Source organism: Eufriesea mexicana, unplaced genomic scaffold (assembly GCF_001483705.2).
Source record: "Eufriesea mexicana isolate 0111107269 unplaced genomic scaffold, ASM148370v2 scaffold5272, whole genome shotgun sequence".
Lineage (NCBI taxonomy): Eukaryota > Metazoa > Arthropoda > Insecta > Hymenoptera > Apidae > Eufriesea > Eufriesea mexicana.
The window spans coordinates 241,667-254,370 of NW_016913264.1; the positions used below are offsets into that span (position 1 = coordinate 241,667).

Sequence of the window (12,704 nt, forward strand, 5' to 3'; positions counted from 1 at the left end):
GAAGAAAGGCCGACTCGTCGGTTTCGCAAGAGACGAGGCGCGGTGCTCGTGACGAGAAATCGAGGGAACCGGGAAGGAGGAACGAGTTTCGTCGGATAAATCGATCGGCCAACAAACGGAAGGCCTCCACCGATTGAGTACCGTGCACAAGAGCAGAACGAAGGTGAGTTTTATCTCGCGGTGTTCTACCCAAGGCTTCGTGTAATCTCGGTCGCGGAGAAAGTGGAAAAGTGTATCACTGACTTCATTCCCTATATACACGGTGGCTCGGCGGCGTTTCGCTCGCGTTTCGCTCGCGTCTCGCCGACTTCCACGTTTCCCTACGCCCGCGTCTAATCTTTCCCCCGCGAAAAGAATTTCCAAAGCGAATGCGGGTCCACGCGAGACGTCTTTGTTCAAAGCCCGATCTCCTTTATCCCGCCACGGCGATAAACCTTGCACCAACGCGCGTACGATTGTTCCTCGCCGCGGGTTTATTCGTACGCGCGAGAAAAGCAAGCTCGCCGGGGAAATCGGTATTTTTAAAAAGACACTCCGGCGGAGGCGAGTTCCGCTCGTCGATAACGAATGCAGCAACGGTATTGCAGCGTGTGCACGTTCACCTATTTTCGGAACGCGGTCTAATATTAATCTCGACGATACCGGCCACTAAAATCGATATCCACGCGGCTGAACTGGGTCAAACAGTTGCGCGTATTCTGTCGTTATTTTTAATATCGCAAAATCCATCCCCTGCCGCGTGCGGATCGTTCGTTTTCAAGGCGACCGAGCCCCATTTACGATCCGTACGCGCCACTTCGGCTCGCGCCGCGTCTTCCATCCCGTACGAGCTTCGTCCGAGCGCCCTCTTGGGGGGGTGCTACCCGAGTCCCACCACCCTGTCTCGCACCCTCGTCGTCGTGGAACGCAAAATCGCGTTCTTCGTCGGGAGGATCGATCCCCACGACGATTGAACCTCGTTTGGGGACAGGGACAGAGAGAAAGAGAAAGAGAAAGGGGAAGAGGAAGAGAGAGAGAGAGAGTGGACAATGACGTTATCACCGATTGCAGCGTTTATCGGGGTAGGTCGAAATGGTGGAGTTAATTACCGCGCGTGGGAGAAACGAAGACAGCGACACACGAGCGTGTTGGAGACGTTGAGGTTGGCGAGGAAGAGGGAAGAGGGGCAAAAAGCAACGGTGCGTCGTTAAAATGAAGAAGAGCTCTCGTTGGTTCGTTTACGAGCAGCGCGTGGAGGAACAAGAGATAAGAAGGAGAGGCAGCGTTCGTGGCTAGTATTTGTTATTCCCGATGCACCGTCTTTCGCAGCGTGAGGCCTTTAATTCTCATTCATAAGCACGGGCAAAGTTGCACCGTGGGCCGGTGATCTGTCACGGGACGCAGCCACCGGCTGATTTATGCCCCCTTCGTCGCGATCATGATCCCCGTGTGTCCACCGAGGATTTTCCGTTCTCCAAACGGCTCGAGGAATTTAGAGAAAGTGGGACGATCGTGGGGACCACCGGACGAGATTGATTTCAACGGAACCGAATGATTCCGTTCGGCTGGCACTCGGACTCCTCTAGACCCTTCTCCGGCCATGAATATATTGCGTTACGTCGCGTACGTGGCAAGTTTCTACAGCTGTAATTGTTCGTGCCGGCATAACGCATCGGCTTCGTGGCTCCCTTTAATGTTGCCAGCATACTTTATGAAGAAGAGTCCACCGTAACTCTGTTCTATAACGCTGCGCACCATGCAATGCCATTTGAATCAATTGCACCGTACCAATTACCGTTCAAGAGCATATGGGGAGTCAACTGTAACACTTTCTGCATTTCGACGTGCAACCGACTATAGATCGCGTGTCTCTATCGCGTTACTTTGATTTTTCCTACTCTTTTTCCACTTTAAATTCCAAATTAAAGAAGTTTCTCCACGCCAGCCATCCTCGACTCGCTGCACGCCCAGTAGTCGTTCGTCTACGCTTATTTTTCAAACCAACGCTCGACGCTATGTAACGCCGAGTATGACCGATCCGGACGATTCCATCGGAGCGGATACTTTTCCCTCCGACTCGTCGTTTCTCCGACGTGAAATACGCTCGCGAATCTCTCCCATTTTCAGGCAAGAGAAAAGACGGATTTCCCAGGGTGTTCCCCCCGACCAAGCCTATTTATACGAGTCATCGTGCTCTAGTCGAACCTCGCGCGTTACTTCCACGTTTTGAACGCGATCGCGTTTATTAAGCGTTCAACCGAGGCACGTTAAATCCGGTAAACGCTTAAGCCTGCCCGATCCTCTTAAGGGCATAACCCAGGACTCTCGCCGCCTCGGGGAAAACGATTTTTCAGTTTACACCCTCTGCGCTTGGTCTTCCAGCGTCTTGCAGCCCCGAGACGCTCGTGCCTCGGTCGGAATCGCTGCCCTGCTCGGTTCTTCCGAGCCAGACGATGAAATTTTCAGTCGTCTTACCGCGAAATACGAGCGTCATTCCCACGAAGCTCGGCGAGCAAACCCGACTCGCTCGTTACGCGCATTCTACTCTCGTCAATTTTCATTCCCAGCCGACCAACTGCCGGTTACGCGCTTCACCGTTACGCGATGTCATCGCGTCTCCGTGGATAAGTACGCGCGATCATCCTGCAACCGACCCGCGAGCGTTACGCCTCTCACCGTCGCCGTTCTGCTTCGCTTACGGAATAATCGTCCGCGAGGAAATCGCGATTTTCCCTCGACACCCGTGCACCGATTACACGCCGTTAACGACGCGGCGATCGGCCTCGCGCAAAAATTTTTACCCGCTCTGATACCCCCGGCATTTCGCCATTGCGACCGTTAACAGGCGTCTTCCTCGATCGATTGCTTCGGGAAAAAATTCGATATCGAATTCGCGGCGAAGGAAAGACCGGTTGCCTTCGACGGGAAAGGACCAAGATGGCGGCCCTTGACGCCGCGCTTCGAGATCGCGATTGTTTTCTAATTCGTGGACGGTTCGGTGGAAGAGAGGAGCGAAGTGTATCCGGCAAGGAGAGGAGAGAACAGCGAATCCTGCAGCTTCATCCTCGCGAACCGTCGGTTACATATTTTTCTTCGAAAGCCGAGGCAAGCGAACGCATCGCGTTGCCGAGGCCACGGGTCGAGTCAGATAAGATATAATTATTCGTGTCGCAAAAATGGCTGAATCCAGTCCGCCCTCCCCCCCCCCTCCGCCCTCCGTCGCTCTGCGCTTTCTTTTTTACACGTTTCCTTTCATCCCGGCGATTTCTATTTCTCTTCTTCTCGCCGATCAACGTTCCTACGCCGCGTCCATTACACGCTGGGTGGACCCACCGCGACCGTCCCGAGGTTTAATTAAGAATTACCGGTGTACCTTGAAAGAATCTCCTTCGAGACACGAGAAAGAGAGAGAGAGAGAGAGAGAGAGAGTTTGCGCGAGAGCTTCTCGAATATAGACTAGAATGGACTTGGAATTAGACGGAAATCTAGGTGGAATTCGCGTGGAAAAAATTGCGACTGGATTTAAGATTTGTCTGGAAATAATTTTGCGTGTATTTGAAATTCGTCGGGAAATTATTCGACACTGGGAATTCGGAGGAAAGCGAAGAATACGCGGAAAGGACGGCAAGCGTCGGAGACGAGCTGAATTTCTCGAGGAAGATAAGTCTAGACCGCGATTGTTTGGCGATAATTAAACGATAAAGAGGGCGGCGAGGAAAAGAATCCCGGCATCCACGAGAAATGTTTTCCAACGTCGTCGATTCCCGTGGGCAAACTTTGCCACGGCGTCCCAACTTATCGCACCACAAATAAAGAGCCAGATATCGCGATATCGTTCCGCGACGCCCAGATTAAAGGCGGAAAATCCAGCAAACGGCGTCTCTGGCGAGGCAAGGAGCGAGCAAATGGCAGAAGAAGACGAGCAAACCGTCTACCGATCCCTTCGAGACCTTTAAACGACGAGCGTTTCTACGATTCGAGTCTCTTGGAAAAATTTCGAATTTTCACCGGCAAATACGAGATAATTCGAACGCGAGGTGCAGAGAACGGTTGGGAAAATCCGGGAAATGTTTCCACTAGGGTTCGGGGCAGAACGGATAAGTATGCAAATGTTTGTAAAAGGTCCTTTGACCCTTTAACCCTTCGACTCGATGGGATACTCTGGCCAGTTCACCCGAATCGGTTATTTTCCTTCGCTCTTGCAACGCGGAGTACACCTTGCGTCAGTAGGTCAGGTTACTAACTTAACCTAGTTCTTTATTTTATATCCTCGCTTTATTTTATTAGCATCCGCGTTATTACGTTATGCTGCCGTAACGTTGCCGAGAAGAAATTACCTCGAAAGGATTAAACGGCTGAGATCCGAAGCGATTCGAGGCTGTCGAGAAATTCGGAGCTTCCACCGCAAAGTACGAGAGGGTTCGAATTCATACTAGCGAAAGGTTACAGTCACGCTCGGTCTACCGACCAAGTAGTCCTCCACCGACAGAGTAGATGTAGGTGCGTTGATTTCGTGGAAATACGCGCAATAATAGACGATGCGTCAACAGTGGCCATCGAATGTGGCACTGGTTGACTATTTATTCATTACGGAGGTAGGGTTGCCGTTCTCCCGACACGATTGCCGCGTGCTCGGCCACGTTCCGTCTCAAAGGCGTTATAAATAACCACTCAGCCCTGCGTGGATCCGTGATTACGATCACGGAAGATAGCAGAATGCATGGCAGTCACGTTGCCTTTGGTCCACGCACGCACCGTCACATTTTTCCTCCCTTTGCACACCGATCGCACGGTTTTCCACCTTTTCCGCCGCTTTTCTTCCTCGCGCGCCACCTCGGGCCGAAAACGGAGCGAAACGGAAGAAAACGGGACGACGAACGGTTCCGATTAACCGACCCGACCGAGATCCAAGGGATATCCCTCGCGCGAGAGTGATACATCGACTGTGACAGAGCGACAATTAGCGCCGCCGTAATGAACCGACCCAGCGACGCGCCTGGGCCAGCCGAAGCTGCCAGTTTCTGACACGCTACGCGTTCCCGAACGTCTCGAGCGCGTCGAAGCGTGTCGGCGATCGCGGCGCGTTACCAATCGCGAGGGAAACCACCCCGGGACCGCGAAGATCGTCCCACGGCACGCGAAATCGGCTGTCCCGCGGGATTATCAGCTGATCGAGAGCGACGCCGCGCGCTCGGCACCGCCACCGCGGTTTTTGCTCCTTCCCCGGCGAGGGAGACCGGTTTCCAAAGCGTACACCTTCGAGAGAGCACGCATAAAACACGAGGAAACGCCCCTTCCTCCGAAAGAAAAACAATGTATAATTTCGAGATTTACGAACGACGATACTTGCCGGACGCGAGTGCGCGGAAGGGGTGGGGGTGGTGGAGGAAGAAGAAGCAGAAGAAAAAGGAGCCACGGCCACGGTGACTGACTCCCTTGCAATTTACAATCCGAACATTACGCCCGATTGCATCGAGGCCCGTAGCGATTGAATCTTAATAATCGCCGCCTGTAACAATATGCAGCAACGCGTAAAAAGCTGACGACCGCCTTCCTCCCAGGAAGCGCTAATCTCCTCGCCGTCCTTTTTTCCACCTTCCCTCCCTTTCCAGTCTCCTTTTTCCACCCTTACGCGCCCCCGGACTTCACCCCGCTCGCCGATGCTTCCTCCGCGAAAATAATAAGAAAAGCAAACGCAATTATTTGACTAATGGCGTCGCGACCGACGATTCTTGAGAACCGGCCACAACGAAAATTTCCCGATCGATCGTCCGCGCGCGAATCTCGGGAATTTGCCGATTCTCGACACAGCATGGAATGTCTGCTCGACGTGGCCTTTGCGCCGATTTCCCACTGCCGATTGCTTACCCTTTCGAAGCGGAGTGGACTGGACGAGTCGGCGCAGAAACGACATCCGGTGGTGGACGATCGCGCGTGTACGCGGGATCGCGGCGCGACCGGCAGGTGTATAATTTCGTTGTCATTAAGATCGGACGAGTGGCGGGCATCGTGTGAAAGCCGCTTAACCGAGAAACAGGAAGGGGTAGGCCGAAAAGAAGCGGGCCGATTTTATGGGGGCTCATTATCAGCTTTACTCGTTCCCCGCCTCAATTTCGTCTTATTGTTGACCGTTGAAAACAGAGAGGAGCTTTCGTCGGCATTTTTTTCGCCGATAAATTCGCCGTTGAAATCGGCGCGATCGGCCGGGTAATATCGGCGGAATAACCGGAGCCGTAGTCGGGGCCGACTCGCGATCGGTAAGTCGCGATTTCTTCGCGTTTTATTCAAACGCCCGGTTACCTTCGCAAGCGAGGTAACGAGGACGATAAAAGTAGAAAGGCGAGGCGAGGTTACGACGGTGAATTATTTTCGAAAAGCCGAGAGGGCTTAATGAAATGTATCGGAAAGAAACGATCGTCTAATTGGCGCGCATGATACGCGCTGTTCATGGGCCAGCCACGTGTTACTTAAGCGTCTAATTAGCGTTCGCCTGTGTCGGAAAGAGAGGACGAGAGCGCAGCTGCGTTCCGTGGAAAAGGAAAGAGGCCTAGGCAGCCGGGAAGAAAAGCAGAAGTACGACGATGGTAGAGGAACGCGCGGTCGAGAGGTCACGAATGGCACGCACGATTCCCGATGACCACTGCTGACATATCCCGCTGGTATCTCGTCATTTTTCCTCCTTTTCGTTTCCCTTTCTATCCCCATTTTTCTTCCTCTCTTTGCCCTCGCGGGAATAACGAAAAGACAGCCAAGCGAGAATTGGGAATTTGGACGGAAAGAGAGCATGGAAAGAGGGTCGATAAACGCTCGGAAACGCTCGTGTCCGCGTGGCAGCGGCGTCGATAATCAAGGATCGTTGTTGGAGTAAAAGTTAAAAGCGATCGAGTCGCGGCGTTCAATAATCGAAATTCCCGGTGTTCCAGGTCGCGTGACTATGCAAATCACTCGCAGCGACCGGCAGTGACAGTGTGATAATGACTGTTACCAGTTACTACGCGATGATGTTTACGCGGCACGCTCGCGATCATCGATCACACGCGGTCTTGAAATTGAATAAAACGCCTCTACGTCCACTGCCGGCCGGATTGATGATTCTCCGCGGGAATAAAGAAAAGGAAAAATGCAAGGGGAAAAGAAAAAAGGAAAAGTCGACAGCGTCTACGACGATCTACGATTACCCGAGCCGCGTGATTAATGCGGCATTTTGCGTTTATTATTACATATGCCACTTTTCCCGTATCGTGACTCCGGCGGCTCGTGTACAAGCTCGTTCGAAACAGGTGTACAAACGCGAAACGCGAGTCGCTCGTTTCGTAGCCAGCGCGCGAGAATATTCCTCGCGCGTTTCCACCGATCTTGCTCGCTTCGACTCGCGAGAGGATGCGAGCGTACGGGGACCATTGCAACGGGTCGCTTCGCGTCGCGTTTGCGCGAATACCGATGGAAGAGGATTCGTTGCAACGGGTTTCTTCGAGAAACGCGAAAAACTTGGAACAATGTTGCCCTCGACTTCCAGGTTCGGGATACAAGCGCTAATCTCTCGCGGTATCACGGTGACGCGACGAAAACGCAAAGTTGCGAGTTGCAACGCTGCGGAGAAAAATAATGCAGGAATTCGCGGATAAGAAAGGGGGTGGGAAAGAAACGGGAAAAGAAGGCGACGAAGAGAGCGAGAGAGAGAGAGAGAGAGAGAGAGAGACGGAGATACACGGAAGGTTGGAGGAAAGCCGAAGTGGGACAGGGAGGATCGGTTTTTCAAGTTTTTTTGCGGTCGAAAGTGAACGCGCGCGAGGCAAATCCGCCGCGCAGTTTTTGCACGGTTTATTGCGATTTAAAGTCGATTTACGCGCGGCCACCGCGTCGTTCAGCTTTGATCATCGACAGCCAAAAAAAGTTAACGATCAATGATCGCGTGGAATCGGCCAGACTCATCTCCGGTTTCCCAGCTGCGAAACTTACCGAACACTGCGCAACCGCTTTTCGATTTTTGTAACTTTGTGATCGCTTTTTCTCTGTTACGCGCCTCTGACAAAACGCGCCGCGCCGGTAACGGCGGGGGAAGAAGGAAGAAAAAAGGAAACACGCGAGAAAAACGCGTCCTCCAGTTATAAGGAGGACGGTTGACGCATCGATTAGACCTCTGGCCCGCCACGAAAAAACGCACCCTGCTAACCTCTGCCGAGGAACCGTCGTCCTCTTGCGGCCCTCGGAGAGATTTTCAGGGAAAAGGAAAATATAATCCGAAAGAGGGGGAAGAAAAGGGTCTCGGACCCGTCCAAGAGGACATTGACGAGGGAAACGTGGCCCGAGAAACAATAAGTCTGACAGGGGATGGACACGGAGGTACCGGAACGCCGAGTTTCCCTTTTCTCCGCCCTACCTGAGGTCAAACTCAATCCCACCCTTCCGAAACGTCATCGTACGCGCGTGTACAGGATCACGGTATAGATGACAAGACGAAACTTCGAGGGAACGCGTTTTCTTCGATTATCCGAGGATGATCGATAGCCGTCCTCGATAAACGATAGACGCAACGAGGATGGCCGAACGCGGGGAAATAAATGAATATTCATCGACCCATTTCGGATTTCAGGTTCGCGCGATGGATCTATAGGTGGTTAACGGTACCCGATCTCCTCCTGGCTGACAGCGAACGTCGCGGCAACGAACCTCGAAGCTCGTGGAAGCTGCAGCTTCGCGCGAACGTGACTCGGATACGTCGGTGCGGGAAAGTGGAAAGACTGCCGGCGGATGGTGGCAAATTTCACGCGTGCACTTTCTCACCTGTTGCACGAGATGCATCATTGATAGGGAGGATGATTCGTTGCAGACAACACCGATACGGAGGATGCGGGCGGATCACGCATCCTTCCTCGCACTTGTCAAGCTTCGCTCCCCTTTTCGCTCCCCCTTCGAGCCGAGCCGAGTCGCTTTTAAGAAAATCGGCCAAAAATTACCTCCATTTTTATTTTCTCGACCATTCGTGTCTTATCGACGTGTCATCGACGAAGAGTGTGCGCGATGGTCGGACTAGGGCAATTGTGATATTTTAACAAATTTTCGACAAAGACGCGTTATTGTACAGCGTATTCGAGTAGCTGCTTTAAAGATGGCGAGGAGATAAAAGGTAACGTAATTCGCGTCGAGTGTAATTTTAGTCGTAGGACGAATACGTAGGTACTCGTACGTATCGGATGTACGAGTTCGGTAGTTAATCCGCCTCGGCGAAAGGAGCTATAAAAGCGCGATTTCCGAGACCTCGTGGTGGGACAAGATTCCCTTTTCCGTTTCCAATTAATCGCGAGTTATTCGTTTAGAATTCGCAAGGTTACCCGTTAGCCGGTTTTCCACGTCGGAAGCGAAACGCGCGTTACTCGGACAATGTAGAAGCCGTACGAAACCGCGCTTTGTATCTTATCTCTGACAAGCGCGCAAACAATGTATTCATTTGCATGTCGCGTATTACATAAATATCCCTGGCTGGTATTATAACGAGCGGCCTACGAGCGGAGAAATAAACTAATCTCCGTCGTATCGCGACGAGCGAATCCAGCTTTTTTCCAGCACGAAGAACGCCATTTTTGCACTCGGTCCCTCCCGACCCTTTGGCCACGTTCTCCGAGCTTTTTGCCGCGCGTAATCTCTCGCTTCGCCCTCCCGTCCTCCCTCCTCGTTGCGCACTGTTTGCCAGCTCCTTTATAACGTTTTATCGAAAAAGCGAGCGGGGCGGGGCGGGGCACTGGCGGGCAAATCGAGGGAAATCGAGGCTCGATCGAGGAATTAACGAGCTCGGTGAATCGGAGCGTTCGCTTCGCGCGTATCGCGCGCAATCCCGTCGCGATTACTCGCGCGCTGACCGGCGTCGTTCCGAATTTCCATACGCGAATCGATAGGTCGCTGGCGTCGATAAACGAGCGATCGAAACGGCGAGCGGCGGTCGGTCGAGGGACGCGTAGGTCGTCGCTGCGTCGATAAGACGTCGGTGACCGAGTTTCGAAACGAATTTCGACCGCGTTTTCGCTCTGCCAGGGATCCGCGTTGTTTTCGCGGCGCTTTGCGACGGAAATCCAACGTGACGACCGCTCACCGATGTTCCACGACAGGTACGAACAGCCCAAAACGTAACGAGAGGAGAGGACACCACGGCTCATCGAGACGTAATACGCGTGTTTTGGAGATAACGTGGACGAGGGACGTGGAAATCGGCAGCGAGTGCTAACGACGAGTCTTTGATTCGAGCGTATATATACGCTACTACGAATTGGAGAACGACGCGTGTTCCTCGAAGAACGTAGCCGAGGGGAGAATGGCGAAGACACTTGATCAAACGTTGCCTCTCCGACAAACACGCGAATTGTTCGCGATAAAGATAAAGGTGGCTATAAGGAAGCTATTCCGACAACGGTGCGGAAAAGGAGAGGGATTATCGCATCGAGTCGAAAAGGATCGATCGTCGGACGGCGAGGAAGGGTTGACGGTCGGCGCGTGATCGGCGGGGGATGATCGAGACGCGTCGGTGGAAAGGCGTGAACGTGCACGTAGAGACGTGTCAGCGCTCACGGTCACGGCACAGATACGTCGTAGGTCAAGAGATCGCGGTGCGCTTTTGCAAAAAGGCAAAAAGTCGAAACGTACCTGTCATACGCGCCGTTCTCTCGCTCCTTCTCCCGCTCTACGTGTGGCTTCTCTTTCGCGCTCTCTCTCTCTCTTTCTCTCTCTCTGTCCCCCTGTTTGGTCAGGGCCATGCGTCATCGGCGCAGAATCGCTGCGCTTTGGAGGAACGTGGACGGGGCCGAAGAAAGAGCGTAGCAGGGCCAGCGCAGACAGCAGCGAGCAGCACCGTGCGCCGAGATATTTGGCGGGCTCGAAAATAGCAACAGCGTTGTCCTCTATGGTGTGCGCTCCTCTTCTCTCCCTCTCCTCTTCTTCCTCTTCTTCTTCCTCCTCCTCTTCTTCTTCCTCTTCTTCTTCTTCTACCGCCTCTTCGCTTCGCCCTCTTCTTCTTCTTCTTCTTCCTCCTGTTCTTCTTCTTCTTCTTCTTCTTCTTCTTCTTCTTGGTCCGCGCGCCACTGGCAGCCTCGAACCGCCCGGTAACTCGCTCGGTCGCTCCACCAGTTCGCACTTTTATATACCACGCGCTCGCTGCCGCTTGTCACTTGACCGCTTTCCGCTCTTCTCTCACTCGGTCACCAGCTGCGTGTATCTCCGGATGCAGCGAGCACCACTCGCGACGCGATTACCGCGTCGATACCGCGACAATTCCACCGCGAGATAACCCCGAAAAACGAATTCGCCTCTTCTTCTCCGGAGTAGAGACGCCCCCGGTCCAGCCAGTCCCTCTCTCTCTCTCTCTCTCTCTCTCGCTCTCCTTCTCTCCCTTCTCGCCTTTGACTCTTCGTCTTCGCCACCTCGCGTACCTTCCTCCTCCTCCTCCTCCTCCACCTCCTCCAATTTCCATTATAATTTCATCCCGTGATCGCAAACTATTCCTATCGATTGTGACTATGTCTGTCTCTACATTTCCCACGGGGGCTAAAATGGAGTCCAAAGCGGTGTCTAAAATCAGAGATTACCGGACTCGGAATTTTTCAGATTTATCTCGAAACGGAACGCGATATCGCGGGTACGATCCATTCGTGGAACTCGTTAAATGCTAGCTAAAAATGGCGAGCAGCGAAACGAGAACGATCCACAGGTAAATTCTGGCGAATGGTCCGTAGACAAGATTCGCACGGAAATGGGCCGACGACGGGGCATATCCAGGCGTATCCCCCAATTACTTCGATTGCATTAATTAATTGCCTTAACGATAATCTTATTCCGTATTCAAATTGTTCCGCCATCCGACCCTTGTTATGCGATATCAAGTGGGCGAGAACTCGCATCGAATTGGATTAGGTCAATTCCCTTCCGCCCCACCTTCCTGCCGCCTCTCTTGCACGCCGTTTCCCATCTCCCTCTATCTGGCCGCTGTTCACCCTAGTCTACGGGCATTACGCGAAATCCAATTCCTTCGGCCCGGCGCACGGTCCAGCTCGTAATATCCTGAACTACGTCGTACGGGCTCGTCCACGCGAACCATTATACCGCTGCTTCGCCGGCCAGAAACGCCAACGACGCGTCACAGATCTCGCCAACGATTTCCACCGATCGGCCGGAAATCGGGAATCGGCCTTCGACCTGACCAGCCGCGGGACCACGCGTTCCAAGCTTGCGCTTTGGCTGCCTCGAATTTATTTTTTCCACTGTTTCGTTTATTCCAAAGTCTCCGGAATTCTTGGCTCCCGTTCGCGTAAGTTTGCAGGAGAGAATGCGTTAGCTGGGAAGTTTGGAACGAATTCCTCCAGCATGAGAAACTCTTGCATGGTAATAAGGAAAACGCGTGGATCTCTTTTCTAGAAATTTGAAAATGGCGGAGGTAGGTTAGGTCGAAAATTGTTTTGGACTTGATCGATATACGTATTCGGTAGTTTCACGGTTTCGGTCTAGGTAATCATCTCGATTCGGTCGACAGAAATCCTCCGACCCCTACGACGGTATCAGGATTTATATTTATCCCTTCTTCATACGCGCTGGGGTTCGTTCGTTTCGTACCTGCCTTATCTTACTTCGCTATCGACCAATCAATTAGCGATAAAAGCGGTGCACAGAGGAGGACGGACTTAGATACGAAAACAGGGGCAGACCTCGTGCGGAGGATAAGTAGTAGAGCGATCCGCGAAAAC

General features: G+C 52.8%; 1 protein-coding gene across 2 annotated transcripts in view; it reads right to left on the minus strand.

The window, feature by feature from the left end:
* The window catches only part of Oatp74D (Organic anion transporting polypeptide 74D), a 92,472-nt gene that overhangs the window by 39,239 nt on the left and 40,529 nt on the right, over positions 1–12,704 (minus strand). Inside the window, exon 1 of one of the 2 annotated variants that reach the window (XM_017906319.1) lies at positions 10,615–10,943. The exons of the other annotated variant lie outside the window; for it this stretch is intronic. The gene's annotated coding sequence lies outside the window, so the exon portion shown is untranslated. Of the gene's footprint in view, positions 1–10,614; positions 10,944–12,704 lie in introns of those variants that run through there. 2 annotated transcript variants of the gene reach the window in all.